The sequence below is a fragment of the Bos taurus genome, chromosome 10 (genome assembly GCF_002263795.3).
Source record: "Bos taurus isolate L1 Dominette 01449 registration number 42190680 breed Hereford chromosome 10, ARS-UCD2.0, whole genome shotgun sequence".
Lineage (NCBI taxonomy): Eukaryota > Metazoa > Chordata > Mammalia > Artiodactyla > Bovidae > Bos > Bos taurus.
The window spans coordinates 88283800-88298682 of record NC_037337.1 but is presented as its reverse complement, the minus strand read 5'-3'; the positions used below and the strand labels follow the sequence as shown (position 1 = coordinate 88298682).

Below are 14883 nucleotides of genomic sequence, written 5' to 3'. Positions count from 1 at the left end.
CCTCTCGGCCGCCCGCCCATTTCTCCTCCCCACTCCCCGCAGCCTCGGCAACGGTTTTCGCCAGTCACGTGACGCGGCTCGGATGACCCGGCACCACCGAGACTGCTCGCTGTTCTGCTAGAAGGGCCCTTGGTGGCGCCCGCTCTTCCCGTCTCAGCCGGAAGACGACGCCGGCACGTCGTCCTCAGGGAGCGGGGGGGGGGGGGGGGGGGGGGGGGGGCTGGGCGTCCTTTCAGAGGTCGGCGCTCTATCCGTGGAAGGCGGGCATCTCTATGGTTAGTAGTTCCTCAGGCCAAACCGCCATTTTGTACGGGGACCTTGTGCTACGGGAGCTGCTGTGGAGCAGGCGTGGGGCGCAGTTCTGAGGCGGGGTCTGGAGAAGCCGGGGCGTGTCGGCTTCTAGCAGACAAGGCCGGAGGCGTGATTCTTCTTAGGGCGTGGGTGGAAGTCAGCCCGGGAGAGCGCTCTCGGTTTGTACCCCGAGACCCCGTCGGCGTTGGGGACCGGGACGGGCCATAGGCTGACTTGCGCGCAAGCCCGAGCGGAAGCAGCCGGGCAGCTTCGCCGGGTCTCGGCCCGAAGGAGGCTTGCCCGGACCGCGCCCCCACCGTCCCCAGCACTGCTCATCTTGTTGCCGAGCCTGTCGCGGCGTCGGTTTGCCTTCCTTACCTCCAGACAGTGCTTCACGTGGCAGGGACGCAATCAGTATTTTTTTGATGGGTGACTTAATGTCATTTGATGTATGACTCATTGTGCGACTGACCGAGATGTTGAGTTTCAAATGGATTCTGTTTCTCAGGCCAGTTCTTGAAGTGTCACCACGAACAACGTGTTATCAGCTAAACAAACAAACAACAAAAAAAAATGGGGTTGCGATCAGTTGAAATTCCGATGCATTGAGTCAGTGAAGGTTACCTCCTAAATTAGAAAAAGTTATTTTACAGCTGGAAAAGGGGACACGGAAGAATTTAAAGATTGCCACCGGTAGAGGCAAGTTCTGGAGCGACCCTGTCCAGTAGGGTAGCCACTAATCATGAGGAGGTACTGAAACTGATTAAATGAAATGAAAACGTGGGTGTTTTCTTCATTCAGGCTGTGCACATTCAAGTCCTCAGCAACCACGTGTAGCTAATGGTTACTTGGTTGGACAGTGCAGATTGTGCAGCGCATTGATTGCCAGCATCATTGAAAGTTAGTGTTGGATCTAGAAGATGGGCAGGGTAAATTTGCCCTCTGTTGGTAATTCAAGCCTTGCAGAGTCATAGGTAATCCCATTAGTCCTCCAGACACAGATAATGCTAATGCATTAAATGTATTTATTAGCATAAGCTCTACCAACAAATAATTGAGTGCCTGCAGCATATATGCCTTTTGTTTAGGTGGTGGAAGGACTGTTAACAATTATCAAGTAATGAAGAGCCAGGCAGCTCTGCATGTATTCTCTTTCGTGTGTGTGTGTGTGTGTGTGTGTGTGTGTGTGTGTGTGTGAGTGTGTGTGTGAGAGAGAGAGACAGAGAGTTCTGTCATTGAGTTGTGTCTGACTTCTTTGTGACCCCATGGACTGTAGCTGTCAGATTCCTCTGTCCATGGGATTGTCCAGACAAGAATACTGGAGTGGGTAGCCATCTCCTTCTCCAGGGGATCATCCCCACCCAGGGATTGAACTCTGGTCTCCTGCATCGCAGGCAGATTCTTAGCCATCTAAGCCACGAGTGAAGCCCATTGTCTTACTGATGTCTGTACAAGTTGATGAGGTCGCTGTTTATTAATGTTCCCATGTTTTAGATGAAGGCACTGAAGCTTTTGTCCATGATGACAGAGCTCCTAAGCCCTGGATCTAAACCATTAGGCCATACTGCCTCTTCTGGAGGCAGAATAAAACTGTCTGCCCTCAAATACCTTAGAATCTGATACAGGAAATACAGACATGTTTTAATAAGTTGTATGAGAGAGAATATGATAAATGCCAGTGGATTCTGAACAAAATCTAATAAAATCAAAGGAAAAATAACCTGCTTGTTTTCTGCTGTTGAAGTAAAGCTTTAAGAAGGTCAGGTAAAAGTAGGATATCCAGTAATGGAAGTGGTTGAGAGCAGAGTACATACCAGCCAAAGAGAAAAAGTGAAATAAGCAAAAGCATGAAGATTATTTTAATCCTCCACAAGTGCAAATAAGTCATACTTCCCTGGTTTCACCTATCTAATGACCAGACGGCCATGCTGTATCAGTCATTTGAACTTCAAAAACAGATTTGGTAGTGGAACCAAATGAATCAGACTAGTTTACTGATAGGCATAATTTTAACTGAGTACTGTATGGTTCTATTGTATATAATTAGATACATAGAATAACCATGAAAATGGATAATGAATCTTTTATAGAGGCTAACCAACGTAAAACTTTTTCTTTCTTTGCTGATTCACCGGGTTTGCAAATCAGCATCCTCTGATGACAGTTTCCTATCAAAGTGCCATGAGTTCTTTTAATCTTTGTCGTCACACTCAGGGTTCTGTGACGGAGAGTGGTTTTCCAAGCACTGTCTCTTCTTGCTGTGGAATCCTTTCCAATTTGAGTCCTCAGTACCAGTCGTGGTTTAAGACTCATTCTGCCACCACCACTGCCAGCAGGGGGAGACCTGCTCCTTTAAATGCTACTCTTGCTGCTATTGCTGCTAAGTCGCTTCAGTCGTGTCCGACTCTGCAACCCCATAGAGGGCAGCCCACCAGGCTCCCCCGTCCCTGGGATTCTCCAGGCAAGAACACTGGAGTGGGTTGCCATTTCCTTCTCCAGTGCATGAAAGTGAAAAGTGAAAGTGGAGTCGCTCAGTCGTGTCTGACTCTAGCGACCCCATGGACTGCAGCCCACCAGGCTCCTCTGTCCATGGGATTTTCTAGGCAAAAGTACTGGAGTGGGGTGCCATTGCTTCTCCGAAATGCTACTCTTAGGGGTTTGCAAAAAGGCTTCTTTTCCTTTCTGCCCTCACAGAGTGCCTGCCACACAATGGAGGTCAGGAACTGCGCCTCTGCTCAGCCTTCTTTCAGACCATGTGAGGATTTGAGTTTTCAGTCCTACATAGGATGCCGCAAAGAGTTAACTTTGTGCTGAGTTTTATTTGAAGATATTTTCAAGTATCCAATCTAGTATATAATTTGCAATATAAGTAATTCTTTAATACTTACTTTAACAAAGTTGAATATAAAATTAAAGTTATTTTAAAATTAATTAAAATAGTGAAATAGCAGTGAAGGTATTCAAAAGATCTAATTTCAAATCCCAGCTCCTATTGATACCATTTTACAAAGGATGGGACATTTCAATATCTTCCCTCACATAAGACACAGGAAAGAAGATAGGCCATAATCTCACAAGTCAAAAACTGAATAATTTCTGCTTTATGAATTCTCATTGCTATTCTTATTTTTCCAGTTTTGCCGAGGAGCAGTGAAAACACCACAAGGACTGGCATTAGTTCTTGAAGCAACACTCGAGAACCATCTTTTTTTTTCCCCTTGAACCTCAGTTTGGCCATCTGTAACAGTTATCCTGAATCTGGCATTCAGCGTTACTGCTGACCACAGATTTTTGAAGAGGATTTGATGGAATGGTGGTTATGTGTGTGCCCCCAGAGTCCCACCACCATGGTCAGTGAGCGGAGAGGAGGGGGATGTTCCAGTCTGTGTGTGGGGATGGCAACCAGCAGGTCCTGGGCTGGCAGAGGCAGAGATGAGCGACAGCAGGATGCATATTCCATTTTTCCTCAAGAATCAACTGCCTAAACCCCCACCATCCAGGTTAGTTCTCAGCTCATATTTTTAGGGCTATCTGGAAGAACAGAGACAATAGAAGGACATCTGGGTTACAGTCATGGTGTCAATATACTAGGCATGGGTTTTATTTCAGGGACAATGGAAACCTCTCCCACAAAGCTCCCCATCTTCTTGCCCAAACCTGAAATTCCTCAAGTATAAGTGCTCAACCTGCAGCTGCTCTAGAACCCAGGACAAATTCTCTCATCATAACTGACACAGAGTGCTATTTCCAGACACTGTCCTAAGTGACTTGCCCAGATTTACTCCTTTAATCCTCCCACAGTCCTGTGACATGGTTGTGGTATTGTTCTTCTCGTTTTACAGAGGAGACTAAGGACAAGAGGCCATGTCACTTGCCAAGGTCACGAGTGGTAAGCGGTGGAGCAGGAATTGAATTCTGAAGTCCTTGCTTCTGGCCGCTCTGCTAGGCTGCGTGTTTGGTGGAAATGGTGCTACCATGCCCTTTCCCGCTGTGCTGAGCAGGAGACCAGTGGGGAGCAGAGCCCGAGGCACTTGGTCCAAGCACTTGTGTGGGAAAGGATGCCAGGAGTGGAGACTGGGCACCATAAAGGCAAAGTCTGCAGAAAACACCTCCAGCTGATCCTCTCTTTCTTTCACTCTGCACATGGCAGAGAGATTTCTTGTGTGTGACAGGGTATATGCTGATTTCAACCCACACATCTTTCCAAACCACTCAGCAGCTGCCTTTTGCTTGTTTTATCCCCTATCTAGAATCTTTCCAGTGGAAAGGTTTTTAAAGTGTCATCTCCCCTCACTGAAGATGAAGTCTGTGATTTAAACTCACAACTTTTTCTCTGGATGACTCCGAAAGCTGTTCAGTTGTCCCTTTGGGTAGACCAGTTTGACTTTAGAAGTTCTCCTTGGCCTTGTATCTTCCCTCCCTTCTTGTAAACAGCTTTCCAATCACAACTGAGTTCCCCACCGTGGGCTCACCAAAGACAAGAAATACAGGCCAGCACAGCAGAAAGCCAGACAGAGCTGTGCAACCTGACACTCCAGTAGTAGGAAGCTGGCTAGAGAGCCCAAGATAAGAGGCAGCCTCCACGTAGACATCAATCACTCTTGAAATTGAACACTTTCTGTGTCTTGTGGCTTGATCTAAACTGGTTTGCATTGTAATTTCTTGGGTACCCATCTCCCCCACTGGGTCTAAGCTCTTTCAGGGCAGGGATTATACTGAATGTTTTTCTCCTACAAAACAAGTTCTTCATAGTAAGCATTCAACCAACTTGACATCAGGGGGACCCCAGGTTCCTGAAAAGTTGACAATGGGCTTCCATATCACTGACTGGACTTCAGAGAAGGAAGACACCGCCAACCAGGATGGTGAGGGGTTTCCAGGGCCCCTGGGGCAAGGGTTGAATGGTCATGCCTTTTTATTTTATTTTGTTGCTCCACTCTCTCCCACCTCCAGGCCTTTTGCACATGACTGTATGTGTCCTTTTGAGAGGCTGGAGTGAAGGTGGCTGCTCACGGGTTTTGCTCCACACTTGTGATTCTGGCAGAGAAATTCCAGAACCTTTGTTGCTCGTGCTGCCTCACCTCACCGCATCCCAGTCTTCGGAGGGTCTGTTGTGCATTTGCTCAAAAGTGCCCTTGAATTCTCCCTCACTTTCGATTTGGCTCGTGGCTGACTTATTTGGAATCCCATGAAGCACCATGTAAAGATTGGTAGTCAGAGATGACGAATGCCATAGCTTCCGTTTGCAGATGCAGAAATGCCCCCGAACTTCCCCACCAGTACTCCCCTTTCCAGCACCAGATAGGCTGGTGAAGGCTAAGGCCTTCACTCCACATGGGTGGGCCAGCTTGGCGTCAGTCAGCATCTCAACAGGCTGGATAAATCAGGATGGCACAAGATGTTGGGTTCAAGCCTTGCCCAGTTGTTCATCAGAACTACCTGGTTGATTTTATCTCCAACTGATTACCTGATCCCAGGGTCCAAGATCTTAAATCTCAAACTAGAGACTGAAAAACAAGAAATTTCCTAAAAAAACTTAAGCATTAGTATCATATCCGTGGGAACAGGGAGTAGACAGATATCCTTTTTTTTTTTTAATTTGGGGGAGTGGTCCTTTTGAAATTCATATGAAAAAGATGAGTACTCTTAGACTCCCAAATCTGAAGTGGCATTTAAATTGAAGCCCTTTTCTTAATGTCAGAGACGCTTTCTGACATTCCTTATGCATTCTGCAAAGCTTTATTGGATTTTTCAGTCTATTTTAAAGACTAGGATGTCTGTACCTACAGCGGAGTAAGGCAGCTCATTTGCCTAAAATGTCTGGGAAATCATTCCAAAGAAATTACTGAGAGTATTCTCTTCTGATATAAAAGAGTAAGGTTTATTCACCCAGAACTTGGGTTTCTTTGAGATGTTGAGTGTCCCTTTTAAGACTTAAAGGCTTCTTTTATTCAGTAAGATTTCATCCCAGCTGGAGTCATGGGACCCGCTGATCTGGAGCCCTTATTGAATTGACAGCATCCACATGCAGAATTTCAGGGCTTTTGGTCCCCTGCTTTGTGGACAGGGATAACAGGATCACCCACAGGACTTACCCACAGGGTAAATCCAAGAAAATTCACTGGATGTCTTGTGCTAATAGTTTAACGAAATTCTCCCTCCAGCACTTTCTGACAGGGCCTGGGGATTTTCTCCAGTGTTATCACATTTCGGGAGAGATGGTGTCATCCAGGTGTAGGTGTTCTTGGCCGTCCTTTACCTATTGTCTCCTCATGTCACATATAGCCGAGAGAGCAGATGACAGGTTCATCGGTATTACACGGGGAATTACCAAGTGGTTGCCTGGCAACTCACGCAGCACAATCAGCATGGTCTCTGTGGTAGAATGTAGAGTGGTTGACTTTGCCTTTCGAGAATGTCTGTTTGCATATTTCTTTTGGGCTTCTGGAAAAAATAGGTCATGTTTTCCTGGATTTGAGGCTATTAAAATGGACTTCTGTACTGCTTTACAGCACAGAAATTTAGTATTCATTTTAAAGCAGCCTGTTATTGTCAGAAATGACAACGATCTGATTAAATCATTAATGCAGCAATTGCATCAATTAAATTCAGTTCAGTAAGCATCTTCCATGTGCCAGCTACTATGCTAAATACTGTCAGGAGTTATAAGGATGAACAGGTATGGTCCCTGTCTCTGGGAATGTGTGTGTTTAATTGATGTATAGAAATCATTTGTTTACACATGTGAGACAGCTGAGATGGATATGTAAAAGGAAGGTATTGTTATTTGGAAGAGTTCCTTAGTGTTTGATCAAAGGATTTTTCCCTTTTATTTAGATTCCTTCCTTTATAGCTTACAGCTGCAATCAGTTCAAAAAGCTGCAATCAGTTCGAAATCACTTTTAAGGCAGAGCTCTTACTGGAATCTCAGTAATTAGCAGCTTTTAAACAGCTCTTTTGGAGTCTGACCCCACCAGTGTTGTCGGGAGGACGGCGCTGCCCTCTGTCTGCACTGCCATCTTCCCGTGTGATTGCTGCTGAGGCGTTCACAGCGCGCCCCCCCTCTAGTTGACACATTTCCGTTATAAGAAGCCACTTGCTTTTCTTTGTCTACAGTGCCATCAGCCTCCCTCCACCTAAGGAGGGACTTTGGCGTGTTCCAGATCTTTGCATTAACGAGTCTTTGAGCTTGACCCCTTGAGCGAGGTCTTTCCCATCGGGTAGACCATGGCTAGAGAGCACCAGGGTTTGACTAGCCCCTTTCCCTGGAGTTGATTCTCCTGGGGAATTGATTTGGCATCTTTTCTTCCCCAGGAATCTGCCAGGCCATGGAATGAAAGATCTGTCGGTTGCAGCACTGGTGCCCAGCCCGGCACACACTCACTGGCCACCCCTTCTGAATGGACTCGGAATCCACAGATGAAGGCGGTAGCTTCCGTGGGTAGCTGTATTCTGGCACCAGAAATGTCCCCCCGCCCCCATGTTTTGTGAACCCACTTGCGTTCCACATCCCAGGCGGGACCGGCAGCTTGCTCATCTCTGCTGCCCAGTTCCCTCAGACGCTTTGCCATTCGTGAGAAATCACTCAGACCTAGACTTTCCGTCTTCACACAGAGCGCCTGACCTTTGCTTCCAGACCCAACGTCAAGCAGAAGGGGACGCCAGGAAGGGGACAGAGGGGAGAAGGGCAGTAAGTGAGCTGGCACTATAGAGACGTTTTCCTGATGCTTTCTCGTTGCATCCTCTGGGCAGCTTCTGTAGCTCTTGGCGGCCCATTCCCCAGGTGAAGCTCAGACGTGTGAACGCCTACTGCTCTAAGGAGTCCTGATGTAGCCTCCTGTCTCCAAGCACCTTTTCACTTAGGATCAGACCAACCAACATTCACTGTGTGCATTGTACCTCCTGAGGGTCCAAGGACACATTAAAGACCAGGACACAGTCTCCACCCCTGAGAAGTTCACAGCTCAGAGTTGGTAAGTGCGATAATGAAGATGCTGAACATGGACAGAAGACCAGTGAACTCAGGAAGAGGGTGGGAGTCAGGAACAGAGAGAGTCAGTTCAAGATCTGGAAGGATGGCAGACAAACGGAGGCCTCTCTGTTTACCTTTCAAAATGGGCCTGGAGCAGGGTCCCTTTTAACACCCTTCGATGTTGGGAAATCCTTGACTTCTCTAATCTACCTCATCCACATTGCAGCCTACCCCACAGGTCTTCTCATTCCAACTTCAGCTGAAACAGCAAAAACCTTTGCCTCATCTCCTGATCATTTAGAAACCTTTAGCAATCTGCTGCTCTGCCCTAACACAGAAAAGAGTTACTTCTTTTCCTTCCGGCCCTGAGCCCTAGGATTCCCCCAGGGGGAATCGCACAGTGTGATAAGCTAGTGATTGCACTGTTTTCATCAGTCACATTTTTACAAATAGGTAGACTCATTCATCGGAGAAGGCGATGGCACCCCACTTCAGTACTCATGTTTGGAAAATCCCACAAACGGAGGAGCCTGGTGGGCTGCAGTCAATAGGGTTGCGAAGAGTCAGACACGACTGATAGACTTCCCTTTCACTTTTCACTTTCATGCATTGGAGAAGGAAATGGCAACCCACTCCAGTGTTCTTGCCTGGAGAATCCCAGGGACGGGGGAGCCTGGTGGGCTGCCGTCTATGGGGTCACATAGAGTCGGACATGACTGAAGTGACTTAGCAACAACAACAGCCCTCCAGAGAAGGGGGAGGGGAATCAGGGCCGTCAGCCAGTGGAAGAATTGCTCTTGGAAGAAATCTGCTCTGTAAGCATATTTCACGGCATCTTTACTAAAGATGGGATGTTCAAACTTGAATGGCACATAGAGGAAAAGAATAAAGTGCAGTGTTTCACAGCAGCGCGTCAGTAGACTTCACCAGCCTAGGGTGCCAGTGAGTTCACAATGACATCCAGACTCAATCTTGCCAGCTCTGAGCCCCTCTGGAAGGTCTGTAGAAGTCCCTGCTTATCTTCTGTCCTGTCAACTCTTCCTCAGTCACTTCTGGAGGCCCCTGAGGTGTCTCCCGAGGAGACGGGATTAGATCCACTTTGCTGTTCCATTGTGACCTCCCGCTGATGGTCCTACTCTTCACAGCCCCTTGGATAGAGTACCTAGGGACCTCCCTAATGGTCCAGGGGTTAAGAGTCGGCCTGCCAATGCAAGGGACATGGGTTTAATTCCTGGTCTGGGAGGATTCCCCGTGCCGTGGGACTCTGAGCCTGTGTGCAGCCCTACTGAAGCCCGTGCACCCTAGAGCCCATGCTGCGAAACAGTAGAAGTGACTGCAGTAGGAAGCCCATGTATCACGACCAGAGCAAGCCTGCATGCAGCAACAGAGAACCAGTGCAGCCAAAAATAAGATAAACAAGATAAATGAATAATTAATTTTTTAAAGAAGTGCACCTCATCAGCGTGTGTGTCTTCGGTAAGAACACTGTTCTTAGAGCGATCACTCCTGTTGCCTGGGGATGCCGTTCTCTCCTGGGGCCACTACACCACCAAGTTGCCAAAGCGGAGGGCGGGATGGATCTATAGGGAACCAATGCCCTTCTCACTGATCCGTTGCCCTTTACAGCCCGTGTGCCCTAGCAGAACCGCTGGTATCTTTTAGTTGCTCAAAGTCTCACATGATTACTTCTCTCACCATCTATCAGGCTAACTCTTTCCTCCCTGGGGCTGGAGACAAGTCTCTCAGGCAGGATGCAGGATGGCAGCTCCATCAGTTCCTTCCCTTACTCTGACCTTCCTCCCCAAGGAGCTCTGCACCCAAACAAAACAACCCCACAAAGCAAAAGGAGTAAAACTCAAACCCTCTACTTCAATAAAAATAACAAAACTGTGCCAACTGATGCAAACAGATACTAATACCTGGGGTGGAGGTGGAGCGGGGAAGTTGGTGGTGTTCTGTAAGCTCCCTCCCAGAATTAACAAAAGCCAGGAGTACTGATGGAGAAGGCAATGGCACCCCACTCCAGTACTCTTGCCTGGAAAATCCATGGACAGAGGAGCCTGGTAGGCTGCAGTCCATGGGGTCGCTGAGGGTCGGACACGACTGAGTGACTTCACTTTCACTTTTCACTTTCATGCATTGGAGAAGGAAATGGCAACCCACTCCAGTGTTTTTGCCTGGAGAATCCCGGGGGCGGGGAAGTCTGGTGGGCTGCTATCTATGGGGTCGCACAGAGTCGGACACGACTGAAGTGACTTACTAGCAGCAGCAGCAGGAGTACTGAGGCTTTTTTGTGTAACTTGAAAATAAAGTAAAGATTACCCACCCCATTCTTAAAGGTCCCTCTTGTTTCCATGGGATGTAATGCATGAAAGTGGCTATCTCATGGGCAATTGATGAGGGTGTCATTTAAGAGAAATTAGCAGGACTTCCCTGGTGTTCCGGTGGCTAAGACTCCAAGCTCCCCTTGCAGGGGGCCCAGGTTCGATCCCTGGTTGAGAAATTGGATCCCACATGTTGCAACAAAGAGTTTGAATGCCGCAACTAAAGATCCTGCAGGCTGCAATGAAGAGAGAAGATCCCTGAGTGCTGCAACTAAGACCCAGTGCAGCCAAATAATTTTTTTAAAGAGAAATTAGCAATGGTGGCTGTCAAATGGGATTCTTGCTCTACAAGAATTTTGATTGTAGACTGGAATCATGTTTCTCTAAAACAACAGCAACAAAAGCCAACCAACACAGAGCAAAACTATTTAGATCCAGGTAATGCAAAAGACAAAGACAGAAGTGGAATTTTCCTGAAAGTAGACTTCATGGTATGATAGACAGAGCTCAGGGAGTGGCATTAAAGATATCAGTCAAATTCAGGCTTTGTCACAACCCGTGGTTGGTTTCCTGATTAAATCTCTTTCCCTTTCTGGGCTGCCATTTTTCAGTTTTGAAAGACAGCGAAGATTAACGTCTGCCCTCCTTTCCAGGGTTGTGAGAAGGGGATAAGACAATGTAAGTGAATGTGCTTTACATTCTGTAAAGCGTTTACATAGCTGTAAAGCGTTTGTTGTTCTCTAAAGGCATGCTGGAGGAAGGAAATACAGCAGCTGTCACATCCATGTGACTTTCATGAGGCTGGTGGGATCTTTCCGGGGGTAGCTCCGTGTCCACACATCATGTGTCTTCAGCCCAGATGTGAGGTCTGGACCCAACAGAATCCATCTCGACATGGTGCCCTGTCCTTGTTTTAAGGCCGAGTGGGAAATAGTCCATGTCTCCTCCACTGCTGAAGCCAGTCCTAGAACCAGAGGCAATGGGACTGACTTAGTGCACGTGTGTGCTCGCTGACATGCTGACATCAAGCATCCACCCCCCCTCTGCCATCAGGGGCCAGCTGTTCTGAGCCACTTGCCATCTTGGAATCATTGGTACACTTTCCCCAGCATCATTCTTCATGTCGAGAGCGCTGGTGACTGACGCAGCTTATCTTAAAAGAGTTTTCACTAGTATCTTTGGGATTTGTTTTCCAAGGTGGGGACACTCTTCAGGTTTTGATGCTGGTACTTTCTTGATCTTGCAGGAGGGATGCTGCATAAGCAGGAATTAAGTAACACCAGTACCAGGAAAAGCAGAACCCTGCTCTGCTACCTGCAGACCTGGAGTTTTGGGGGCTGGGACCTGCCTGACGTCAGGAATGCAAGTCAGCAGCTACTTTACACCTTCTTCAAATGGTGAAAGGAACTATAGAATCTGGCCATTATGGTCTAAATATATTGTAAGTTCAAAACTCAAGTGTTGGGACTTCCCTGGCAGTCCAGTGGTTAAGATTCTGCCTTCCAATGCAGGGGGTGCAGGTTTGATCCCTGGCCAAGGAGCCAAGATCCCACATGCCTCACGGCCAAAAAACCAAAACATGTGGCAAAAAAAAAAAGCAATGTGCTTAGTTGCTCAGTCTTGTCTGATTCTTTGTGACCCCATGGACTGTAGCCCACCAGGCTCCTCTGTCCATGGGGATTCTCCGAGCAAAGAATACTGGAGTGCATTGCCATGACCTCCAGGGGATCTTCCCAACCCAGAGATCAAACCCAGGTCTCCCAAATTGGAGGTGGATTCTTTACTCTCTGAGCCACCAGGGAAGCCCTCAGAAGCAACAGCATAACAAATTCAATAAAGACTTTTAAATGGTCCATGTTAAAAAAAAAATCTTAACCAATATATGTGTTCTGTTACTAAGGTTGCTTGTTTAAAAAATCCATCTTTCACCATTAGCTTTGGCCAACAAGGGTATCTGGGACCAAGAACACATAGGATCTCTATCAAATGGACACAAAATGCCACTTCCACACAATACATTCTTTCCAGAACTGAGAAGAAGCCTCAATAAACATGAAATGGCCAGTGGTATGCAACAAAGTGCTTCCCTGGTGGCTCAGATGGTAAAGAACCTGCCTGCAACGCAGGAGACCCAGGTTTGATTCCTGGGTCGGGAAGATCCCCTGGAGAAGGAAATAGCAACCCACTCCAGTATTCTTGCCTGAGAAATCCATGGACAGAGAGGAGCCTGCTGAGCTATAGTCCATGGGGTTGCAAAGAGTCGGACACGACTAAGCAACTAACACACGTGCAAAAGAGGCAAGTAAAGGCCGACACGGAACGTTGTCACTCTGTTCTTGAAAGAATAATATTATGTGTCCAGTATTTAGTCAACATAACAATGTGTTGCCGCTGTTTCCTCCTGGTGCGAGACACGAAATTATGAAGAGGTAGATTTCTGGATCTAAACAGGAAGAGATGCTGTCTGCCCCGGAGGAAGATTCCTCATGTGCATTAATGAGACAATAAAAAATAAATAAGCAGCTCTTCTCTACCTATTATTCTAAATCTTCATTGATAAATCACTATACCTCACATGAACTTACAAATTTTTGTAAGGTGTTCATTTTAATTTGTTTATACAGACAAGAGCCTCACAAGAATATTTTCCTGAGGCCTGACTTAAAGGTGGCCACTGCCTGGCCAATGGTATCATGGGTTTCAAAGATACTAGAATATGAAAATAAAAACTTGCATATTTTTTTTCCTGCAGTCCTTGCAAAGTGTCATTGCATCTTAAAATAGCGGAAACACAACAATTTACTGGCTTAGAAAAGATAGGCATTTCTTTTTCACTTGAGATAGTCATTCCAGGCTAGCAGGAGGCTCTACCTGGTCCTTCAGGGATCCAGGTTCCTGTGCATTTTCCTCTATCATCCCTTAAGGCATCATTCTCACTTGCACAGGCAAAGCCTGGGTCTCAGGCAACTTCTTATTCTGGTTCAAGGGAAGGAAAAAGAGTGTGCATGGCACACCCACCATCTCAAGGTCTGGTCAGCTCTTCTGTTCATTTAGTGTTAGCTTAGTCTCACGGTCACACCTAACTGCAAGGGAGGCTGGCAAACGCCGTTCCTAGCTGGGAAGCTTTGAGCCTAGTGGCAAATATATACCTATGAAAGAGGGGGGAAGGATCCTGATGAAACTCTGGTGGTCTCCATTTCAAGAAGCCATTTGAAGGAATCATGACAGTTGCTAGTTTGTCCCAGAGACACCTAAGAGAGTGTTTGTCACCTGGAGGTTGATGTGGATGACCATGGCACAGCCTTTGCAGTGCCATTCAGTCAAGTCCTCCTTGAACTCTCACCGGTCACCTTGATGGATGAGCTTATGAGCCCCTTTTGGTCTAGACTGTGGTAGGGACCTGTGGCTTTTTGTCATCTGGAGTCCTCTCCCCTGGGCTTTGTGGTTTTCCTCTTGGGAACCCTTTCTTTTCCATCTTTGGTGCCCTGCATGCAGAGTTGACTGTGCTCTCAGATCCAGAGATGGGCATATGACCACAGCCTGGCCCGTTAGACCTGCATGTTCTCTGGCCATGGTGTTTTGCTTGGTGACAGACTCTTGACCAAATCAGAGCCAAGAAAATACAATGATACTTTTGCAAGGCCTGCAGGAAGAAAAACACTTCCCCTTTTTCCCCTCCACAAGTCTCCAGCCTGGGAAGATGTAGCACTGGAGCACTGGTGACCATCTGGGCCCTCTGAGAATTCCAAAACTGGAGAACAGCAGAATCCAGAACCAAGTCCTGGTGACGTTGTTTGAGTCTCTGGTTCAAGCTGGGCCTGAGCCAGCAAGGTGCCTGAATCCCTGGTCTTCTCAGTTACAAGTGACAGCATCCACCCCTCACCCTTGTTAAGTCATCTAGAGTTGCATCCAACAGAGCACTAACTGAGACACCCATGTAGATTTGGCCTCTTTTGTCCTGGAGTGAGAATTCCCTTGAGGTATGTGTGGCCAGCTTTCCCCTGAATCTCCTTAGCTGTGTAGTCATTGAATGAGAGCTACTCCTAGCCAGGAATGATTTTACCCCCAGGACATTTGGTGGTATCCAGAGGCAATCTTGATTGGCATGATAGGGGGGAAGTGGGGAGGGGATACTATTGATGTCTTATGGATGGAAGCCAGGCATGGTCCTAAATATCTCACAAAGCACAGGATTTCCCCCACCACAAAGAATTATCCAGCCCAAATACCTTTAGTGCTGAAGTTGAAAAGCCCTGCTAACCCCACACTGTCCCTTGGACTGCAAGGAGATCCAAC

The 14883-nt window shown here is 47.2% G+C and overlaps 1 long non-coding RNA gene across 1 annotated transcript; it reads left to right on the top strand.

Annotated features, from left to right (window-relative positions):
* The first annotated feature begins 214 nt into the window (after window positions 1–214).
* On the top strand, window positions 215–13307 carry LOC101904398 (uncharacterized). The gene is made up of 3 exons (XR_009496255.1): window positions 215–1041; window positions 3427–8264; window positions 11834–13307. It is a non-coding gene; the product is annotated as an uncharacterized lncRNA (long non-coding RNA).
* Window positions 13308–14883: the final 1576 nt, after the last annotated feature.